A 9,304-nucleotide genomic window follows, 5' to 3' on the forward strand; every position below is an offset into this window, starting at 1 on the left:
TAGAGATATAAAAGATGGATCCATCTTAAAAGCAAGAAGGGAGTACTGTAAGAAAAAACATAGAGACATAAGCAGAAGCAGAGGTTATACCACTAAGAGTACTGTCAAAGTGAGTTGATGGTACAAATTCTATTGTTGCCAGTTTACAAACTTCACAAATATTTGAGTTCTGTTGGTCCCTATTATAAGAATTGGTCTTGTAGATGAAACAACTCTCTGTAATCTTTTACAAGTTCTCACAACATTGTTACATGATCTTTGTGGCCAATAGCTATAAATTCTGTCCAAATCTTCCACGGGAAATTCTCCCTTGAGTACACAATCTGAATCAATCATTGCAGCGATGCCCTGACACAGCTGGGCCAAGTTCCGACCACATTTTCAGATCAACACTGAGCTTTGATATATAAGATATGTATGCTCAACGCTCCTCCACCAAATAATAGCAGATAGCCATAGTTCAGTATCCCAGATTACAATGATGGAAATCATCAGACATTAACTTACTTTGGCATACAGTAAATAGGGATTTTTGCTCATGAGCCTTTGGGGTTAGGTACTTCTGCTGATTTGAGCTGGGCTTGGTTGATCTCAGCTGGGTTCACTCCAGTCTGGGATCCTCCAGGAAGTCAGCTGGGAGCTGACTGAACCAGGATGGCCCTGGCTGATGTGACTCATCTCTGTACTCAGCCTCCAGCAGTCTAACCCATACTCACCATCATGGTGGAGGCAGGGTTTTACGAGAGCAGGCAGAAGCATGTAAGGCTTCTTGAGGTCTCAGCTCAGAACCGGTATGGTCACTTCACTGCATTCTGCTGGTTAAGCAAGTAACAAGCCCAGCAGAGATACAAAGGTAGTGGAAAGAGATTCCACCTCCAGATGGGAGAAGTTGCGAATTACATCCTAAGAGGCAAGGACTCTGGGAGGAGAAGAATTGGAACCATTTTTGTAATCTCTCTGTCACAATAAGGATGAGACTTTTGCAGGGATACCTTGATGAAGTTTTCCCTCAGGGTGTCCCCAACTAACCAAACAGCCTTCAAAGTGCTTCGCCTTTTGAGTTTGAAGAGGAACAGCTCATTGGGTCAAAGATAATGATGAGGTAATATTCTTTTGTCAGGAATAATGTGAGAAACAAACAAACAAACAAACAGTGAAGTAACATCTTTAAAGTACTAAAAATAAAAAAAACTGTTATAAACATATTATACTAAAATATCTTTTAAAATAAAGGCAAAATAAAAGACCTTTTCAGATATTAAAAAGCTGAAGCAGTTCTTCATCAGCATATCCACATTAAAAATATCAAAGAAAATCTTTTAGGCAGAAAAAAATACTATAGTTCGAAATACGGACCTACCAAAAGGAATAAAGAGCATTGAAAGTGGTAACTATGTATGCAAGTGTGTAAGATTTTTTTCTTATTTCAATCTTTTAAAAAAAATAATTGATGGTTTAAATGACAGCACAAATAACACAGTATGGGGTTCACACACAAGTAGAAGGACAGTGTGTGACAACATGGGACATGACTGGCTGGCTTGGAGGGGAGGCTAAGGTGGGTTGTCCAGGAGCTCTGCCTGCGACTGAATATGATGGTACATGTAGAAGTATTAGAAAACGAGTCTGGGTAGAGGCTGAGTCAAACTCTCCAATTTGGTAAGTGTGAAGCCAGCATTTTCTTTCCTAAAGAAAAGAAAAGTAATGAAGGTTTAAATGATTTGTGCAGGCATTCAAGTATGGATTTGATAAGAAATGGTGTAAGTCGCTGATTCTCCCTTTGCATGTCCCCTCCACTGGGCCCCCCAGCCACCACTACAGCAGGCTTTGTAGGCAGGTGTGGCTTAGGGTATGGTAGGGTTGAGGAAAAGGCATTCAGGAAGGTTCCCTTTGAAGGTACGTGGCAGAGAACAGAACCGTGAGCCAGACTCTTCCTCAAGCCAGGAGGTCGTAGCTACTCAGGTGGCAAAGCTCAGTCTGGCTTCATGGCTGGCTGCTTCCCCAAATGAAGCTAATTGGCCTATAGCCACCTTCTTAGGGTCTGGGTATCTTCCCAAAGTCCTTTTATTTGTCTCCCAATATGAGAACCTGGAAAAATGGTAAATATCTTTATAATCACAGGGAGGCAAAGATATTTCTAAACGTAAGATCAAAGCCATAAATAAGGAATGTCATCTCTTTACCAGTCATTGGGACTCACTTTGTGTTAACATTGCACCAAACAGCTGATTTGCCTAATATTTTCATTGATCTGACCAAACATTTTGACCCCGTGTAGATAGGGAATTTCAAATAATCTCTTCAGAAGTCGAAGCTGCAGTATTTGACCTTAAAAATGTCAAGCCTAGAAGTTGTAAATATTGGGTTCCCAAGATAAAATACAACTGAAGGAGGAAATAATTATAGTCTGAAGCTTCATTAGCTATAAAAACCCATAGAAAGCTGCCTGGTTCCTAGTGCTTTTGTGTTCTGTTCTAATATATGATTTTGCTTCTATTACCGTTAAAAATGCTGGAGATCAATTGAATTGTTTATTCAAACTCATAAATGCAAATTAATTTCCCATTCAACAAAATACTCTGGGAATTAGTAATGTTTTGTCCAAAAAATGAAGATTCCTTTAAAAGTTAGTGCATGGTTTTTATTTGGAGAGATGTTACACTGACAAGAGTCTTAATTTAACTGAATACAACAAAAATCTTTTTTAAAAAATATTTTATTTATTTATTTTTAAAGAGAGAAGAAGGAAAGGGAGAGAAACATCAATGTGTGGTTGCCTCTTGCATGCCCCCTACTGGGGACCTGGCCCTCAACCCAGGCATGTGCTCTGACTAGGAATTGAACCAGCAACCCTTTTGTTCACAGGCTGGCACTCAATCCACTGAGCCACACCAGCCAGGGCAAAACCTTTTTAAAGATCATGTCAGAAGCTGGATATATTATACTCTACAACCTGTTATCAACCTTCCAAAAAAGCAAAAAAGTCGGAGGTAGAAAATTAAGATTAACATCAATTACATTTCTTTGTGAGACATGTTTTTATCTAAGATATTTGGACTCCAGCACTTCATCTGGAACATGTATATTGCATAGCAGATGAATACTGTTAATGGGTAACTATTGTACTAATTTACATGGTTATTATATGAATGAGCTTTTGCTAGTTTGTGTTGCAATAAGAAACATGCACAAATCTCAATGGCTTAGAACAACAAATGTTTATTTCTCATTCACAGAACATGTCAGCTGTGTCTCAGTTCAATATATGTTAATTTCAAGATCCAGGCTGGCCCTGGCCTGTGTGGCTTAGTTGGTTGGAGTATCATCCTATACACCAAAAGGTTGTGGGTTTGATGCCTAGTCAGCACATGCGTGGGAAGCAACCAGTTGATGTTTCTCTCTCTCTCTCTCTCTCTCTCTCTCTCTCTTTCTTCTCTTCTCTTCCTTTCTCTTCTCTTGTCTCCTCTCCTCTTTTTCTCTCTCCAAAAGCAATGAAGAAATGTCCTTAGATGAGAAAAAAATCCAGGCTGAAGGAGCAACACCTATTTAGACCACTCATTATTGTGACACAGGGGTGTAATGAATGAATCATGCAATGGCTCTTATGCTTCTGTTGAAATGGTACATGTGGATCATACCTCACATTTCGTTGGCTAAGGTATATCACATGGTTAAACCTAATGTTAATGTAATGGGGAAGTATGTACTTCTCTAGGAAGGGACTGCAAGTCACATGGAAATGTATGGGATACATAATTTTCTTACAGAAAGTAAAAGTGAATAATTGAAAACAATAATATATACTTCCGCAGCTATTAAATGAGATGCAGCTGATGAAGAAATAATCCAATAGACCGTTATGCTCTGATTTTTCAAATTAGACCAACCTGGTTGTTTAAGTAATATCCTTGCAAATTTTACCACTGCATTTCCAATTTAAGAGTCACAAAACTTCTAGTGAAATATAAACCATTGCTGCTCAGTGCTATTGTGCTTTTTGGGGTGGAAAGATCAGGGCTGTGGGAGAGTCTGCTTAACAGGACCACTAACTAGTTATACCAAAGGTAGTGACCCTTCTTTATAACAGCGGTGCTCCAAAGCATTTCTTACTTCAAGTGACTCACATGTTCTTTTAAAATATATGGCAGCCACCACCATTCATAGTCCCTTACTGCTATTTGTAACTCTGTCCTTTAAAATTTATCCCCTATTTAAAATCTTTTCTTGAGAAGGGCTGCTATTGATTTTCTTCAGTATTCCATGGAGATGCCACATGTTTAAAGATGAATGTTGCCCTGGCTGGTATGGCTCAGTGGATTGAGCACCAGCCTACGAACCAAAGGGTCACAGCTTCAATTCCCAGTCAGGGCACATGCCTGGGTAGTAGGCCAGGTCCCCAGTAGGGGGCATATGAGAGACAACCACACATTGACATTTCTTTCCCTCTTTTTCTCCCTCCCTTCCCCTCTGTCTAACAATAATAAATAAAATCTATTTTTTAAAAAAGCTGAATGTCTGTGTATACCCCTGTAGCAGTTCTGTTGACCCTAATCATTCTACATGTCCACTTTGGCTCATCATCTAGGAGCTAGCTGGTTATCCTGATGTCACACACATGTCCAGGGCAGGAAATTGTTTTTGAAGAGTCCTGCTACTTACAAATTTTCTTAAGTCTTCATTTGTGAATCAAGAATTTTGGTATGATGTCTGACTTCATAGTTTTTGGAAAGAGATTGGGCTCCACCACAATTTTAAAGATCTTAAGTTTTATCTGTTTCTTAATGCTACTGCATTTTTCAGTTTCCATTACAATATGATAGTCTTCCTGATATTATTACTAAATTTTCTTTTTTAGTGCAAGTGAGAAATTTACTCTCCCCTCCACAAACCACTGTGTTTAGAGAGCTATTAGATGGGACTAGTCATTAAAGAGATTCTGGATAATAGGCAGACCTAATAGAGGAGGTAAAGGTAAGATTATTCATTGGGTTTAGAACTTGCTTTTCATCTTTGCCAGGCACATTGAGGTTTTCCTTTTTTATATAATGTTTTTAAAAGATTTTGTTTATTTATTTTTAGAGAGAGGGGAAGGGAGGGAGAAAGAGAGGGAGAGAAACATCAATGTGTGATTGCCTCTCATATGCCCCCTACTGGGGACCTGGTCTACTACCCAGGCATGTGCCCTGACTGGGAATCAAACCTGTGACCCTTTGGTTCATAGGCTGGCACTCAATCCACTGAGCCACACCAGCTAGGTGAAGTTTTCAAAAGACAAAAAACAGCAAAGGAGTGGAAGAGCCAACATAGAGGCATAACTTTTGAACCTGAAGAGTTGGAAATTCTTCTGCTTGCCCCCAGTGGAATGTCAACATAAGATGGAACACATGCTATGAGCACTAAGATGAAATTGCTGAGAAAGCAAATGTTCTTAAAAGCCTACACAATTTAGTAGCAGAGGGGCTTTAAAAGTCCTCAAAGAAAACCTTGTGCCCTGTTGTGGGGATATAAATTGATGCAGCCACTATGAAAAACAGTATGAAGATTCCTCCAAAAATTAAGGATAGAACTTATCATCTAGAAATTCCATTTCTGGATATTTACCCCCCAAAAGATATATGCACCCCCATGTTCACTGCAGCATTATTTACAATAGCCAAGGGATGCAAACAGCTTAAGTGTCCATAGACAGATGAATGGAATACTAGTCAGCCATAAAAAGATAAAACATTGCCCTTTGTGATAGCATGGATGGATCTTGAGCGTAAAATAAGTTAGGTGAAAAAGGACAAAAACTGTATGGTTCCACTCATATGTAGAATATAACACAAAAAGAAACAAATGAACATATAAAATAAAATAAAACAAACTCATAGAAACAGGCTGGAATGATGGGTTCCAGGGAGAAGGGATGGTAGGAGGGCAAAATGAGTAAAGGGGTCAAATACATGGTGACGAAGGAAACAAGACTTCTGGTGGTGAGTGCACTATAGTGTACACAGATATTGAATTACATTGTAAGGTGAAACCTAAATAATGTTATTAACCAATGTTATTTCAAAAAAATTCCCCAAAATGACTGAGCAAAAGGGTCAAGAGTAAAGCCCCATCCTCATCAATGTGAAAGAGATGACTAACCAAAATTTCTCCAAGGATTTTTGAAACCAGAGAGGGAACTCTCTCCTTTCTGTCTCTAGGGGATTAGGAAGAGGCAGAACTCAAGGAGCAAAGTGGCTGATGGCTAGGGCATTGGGCCCACAGCCAGCAGAGACAAAGAATTCTGTCAGTTCTGGTATTGGTGTCTGCCCAGATCTTGCTTAGGCAAGACTGATTGCTAAGTATCTAACTTACCAAGAATCTAACTCAGGCTGGGCAGGAGCAAGGCATGGTAGTAGGGGCTGTGACAGCCAAAGCCACAGGAAAGGGAAAGGGAAATCTCATGCCCCTTTCCCCAGGGAGGAGGGGTTGATACTCTTGTCAGGTTTTCAGAAACTTATTAGACTACAATTACCTGTGTGCAGAGTTACTGTGATTAAAGATACACTTTCTTCTCTATATTTTCGTACAATGAGCTGACATGAACCTGTATTTAAAACACAGACATTTTACTCCTTTTTGGTACTTCTCCTCATTCATGCATCAGAAGGAATAAAATGAGCTGGAACCTGCCTTTTAGGAGAAGGCTGGGTTATCTTTCTCTCTACGCTTTTTCATTAGGTGCCTTACAGGGCACCTAATGGGGTGAAGGGGTTAAGTCCCTTGCAGGGAGAGGTAGTCTTCCTTGGTCCTGGTAAAACTACCTATATTTTTAAGCAGTTTTAAAAAATCTTTCTTGTGTCCTGGAAATTTCTGTGAAGAACAGGATACACTAACCTGAGCATGTTCCCAATCTGGTTTCATTCTATTGGTTGGAGAGAATTAATTCATTCTCCATGGGCAACATCAAAGAAAAAAGAGGCAAGATTTGCAGGGGCTACCAAATGTGTCCAAGGGTGTTCAGGTCTACAAATGGTAGACTTTCATTTGTTATAAATGTTTGCTTGGGCTTATGATGGGATAAGCAATATACGGGGCAGTGGATTAACAGATAACCCATGCTCTACAGGTGTTTTACATATAGAATTCTTTTATGTGTAAAACTGGGGAGAAAACAGCTGTTCCACAGCCCTTCTTACCCCAGCAGCCCTTTTATTTGAAAGAATAATAAAAATATATTGCTCCCTGTACACCCTCTTTTTCTGCTGTCACAAAGATTGTGTGCAGAAGACATGTGATTCCAGATGATCCATTTGATGAGGGGTGAATACTACAAATTAGTTTGGTTAAATTTCTGAAAGTTGGACCCAACTATCCCATCCCCTTTGAGAGGGGACAGAATGGCAATTTGCACAGAATGGTGATTCACTGCTAGCCTTCTGCAGCCTATTTTGTGATAGATGAAAGGACCAGCATCACATAAATCACTGTAGTGGTCAGACTCTGCATACATTGCTCTCTCAAGAAACAAGTCTGTGTTGGCTGGAAGATGATCTGTTTGCCATACCGGAAACACAAAGGAAGGTAAGGTTAACAAACAGTACAATGCAGACTCACTTTCGGGCTCTTATATCCAGTGGTGGGACAGTAAGGAAGAGTCATGATGGGAAGCTAACTGCTAGGATCATTGGATGTGCCTCCATCAGGAATCTGTTACCTTGTGCCCAGAGCCATGAATCCAGGTGGTAACCCTAGAATTCAGCTGCTCACCAGGAATTGTTCTGCTAATTTGATGGCCTTGTCTATGGGGAGCAGGCATTGAATTGAGAGCATTCCTGGGGACTTCAAAGAAGGGTCAGGAACTGGGAGCATTTACCACTTTCTGATTCTTTATGTCTGATTTATGACACAATTTAGATCCAAGAATTCTCAAAAATGAGTTATGGGTATGATTATTTCAGGTAAACATCTTTGTTCATAACCAATGAAAATTTAGTGTTATTTTTTAGTTTCACTGAAATATATTTCAACATTCACTACTATTGTAGCATCATTGTATACTAAGTTATGTGTACTCTAGGAAGTGAAAATTTCTTTTTTTTTTTTTCGTCAACAGATTTTTATTAGATGGAGGATACCTAGGGTTGGCCCCAAGGAAAGTGGTGGCAATTGGCCAGCACTCCTCTGCACAGAGAGGAGGCATTCCTGGCTGTGGAGGTTCATGCTAATGTCTAAGGGTCCAGGTCTCCTGCTTTACTTTGACCACCCAGCAAGCTCTTCCCCTTGGAACCAACATCACTGGTGCTGGCAGGAAAGAGTCTGTGATGAGCTAGTTCAACTTGGCTAACAGTTCTTCCAATTCTGGCTGAGCTTTGAACCTTCCCTTGAAGTCTTCTTTAAACTGCTCCTTCATTGACAATTTTGCCTCCTTCAGGAAAATTGCTTTGGATTATTTCCAAGAAAATTTCTGCTAATGTAGCACTCAAACTGCTTATCTGAACCACTCACTCATGGGTGGTAAGAGCTGCATCCAGGAACATTCTGCTGCCTTGGTCCTGCAGCCGTTATACCTCCATGGTTTTGGTGGGCATCGCATAACTTCCCTCCACTTGAATGGGGAGGTGGCTGCAGAGGTTGTGAACATACCGGGCATAGCTCTCTGCTAGTGCCATGTTGTACGCAGTCAGGTGAATGTTCAAAATCCCACACTCATAATCTGTCCCCGCATTAATAGGTCTCACTTCCACTTTTCCCCTCTTCTTGGGCTCTTGTTCTTTAATTAGGTGCTTGTATCTTCCAATGCCATGGGTGGGTTTTGTCTTGTAATGCCCACTGGTACTCAGCAAAATGCCACCTGCAGAACAAATGGGATTCTTTCCTGAAGTTTTGAATCTAAAAGGGGAAAGGCTTGCTTAAAAATGATAGCGTTCTTCAAACACAGCACCTTTCCCGGAGCTCCGTTCATCCTTTGCTGCGGTGGCCCGTTACTGTGTAAACTGAAGATCGGCGCAAGCAGCTGCACTCCCCTGCTGGCGGACCGGAAGTGAAAATTTCTTTTCCCATAATTTTTGCTTTGAGTGATGGTTGGAGCTTAATATTATGCAGATGAGTCAATAACTATGTCAATACTTAGAACTCCACAAATATTTATGGAATATATAGTACTTGAAAAGTGGGTTCCAAGGCGAATCAAGTTATAGATCCTGTTGGAAAAGAGATTAAGGTCTACACACCAAAAGATCCTAAGAAAATGTCAAGAAATGTAGTGTCCAACCTAGAGACATGTTTGAAAATTGAATTTTTCCAGAGTCTTTTCATTATAAGACAATAT

At 40.1% G+C, this 9,304-nt stretch overlaps 1 pseudogene; it reads right to left on the bottom strand.

Annotated features, from left to right (window-relative positions):
* Positions 1-8,302: 8,302 nt before the first annotated feature.
* Positions 8,303-8,938, bottom strand: LOC123814080 (annotated as a pseudogene).
* Between the last annotated feature and the right edge of the window lie 366 nt (positions 8,939-9,304).

This window comes from Phyllostomus hastatus, unplaced genomic scaffold (assembly GCF_019186645.2).
Source record: "Phyllostomus hastatus isolate PE091 unplaced genomic scaffold, TTU_PhHast_1.1 phas_contig_1, whole genome shotgun sequence".
NCBI classification, from domain to species: Eukaryota; Metazoa; Chordata; class Mammalia; order Chiroptera; family Phyllostomidae; genus Phyllostomus; species Phyllostomus hastatus.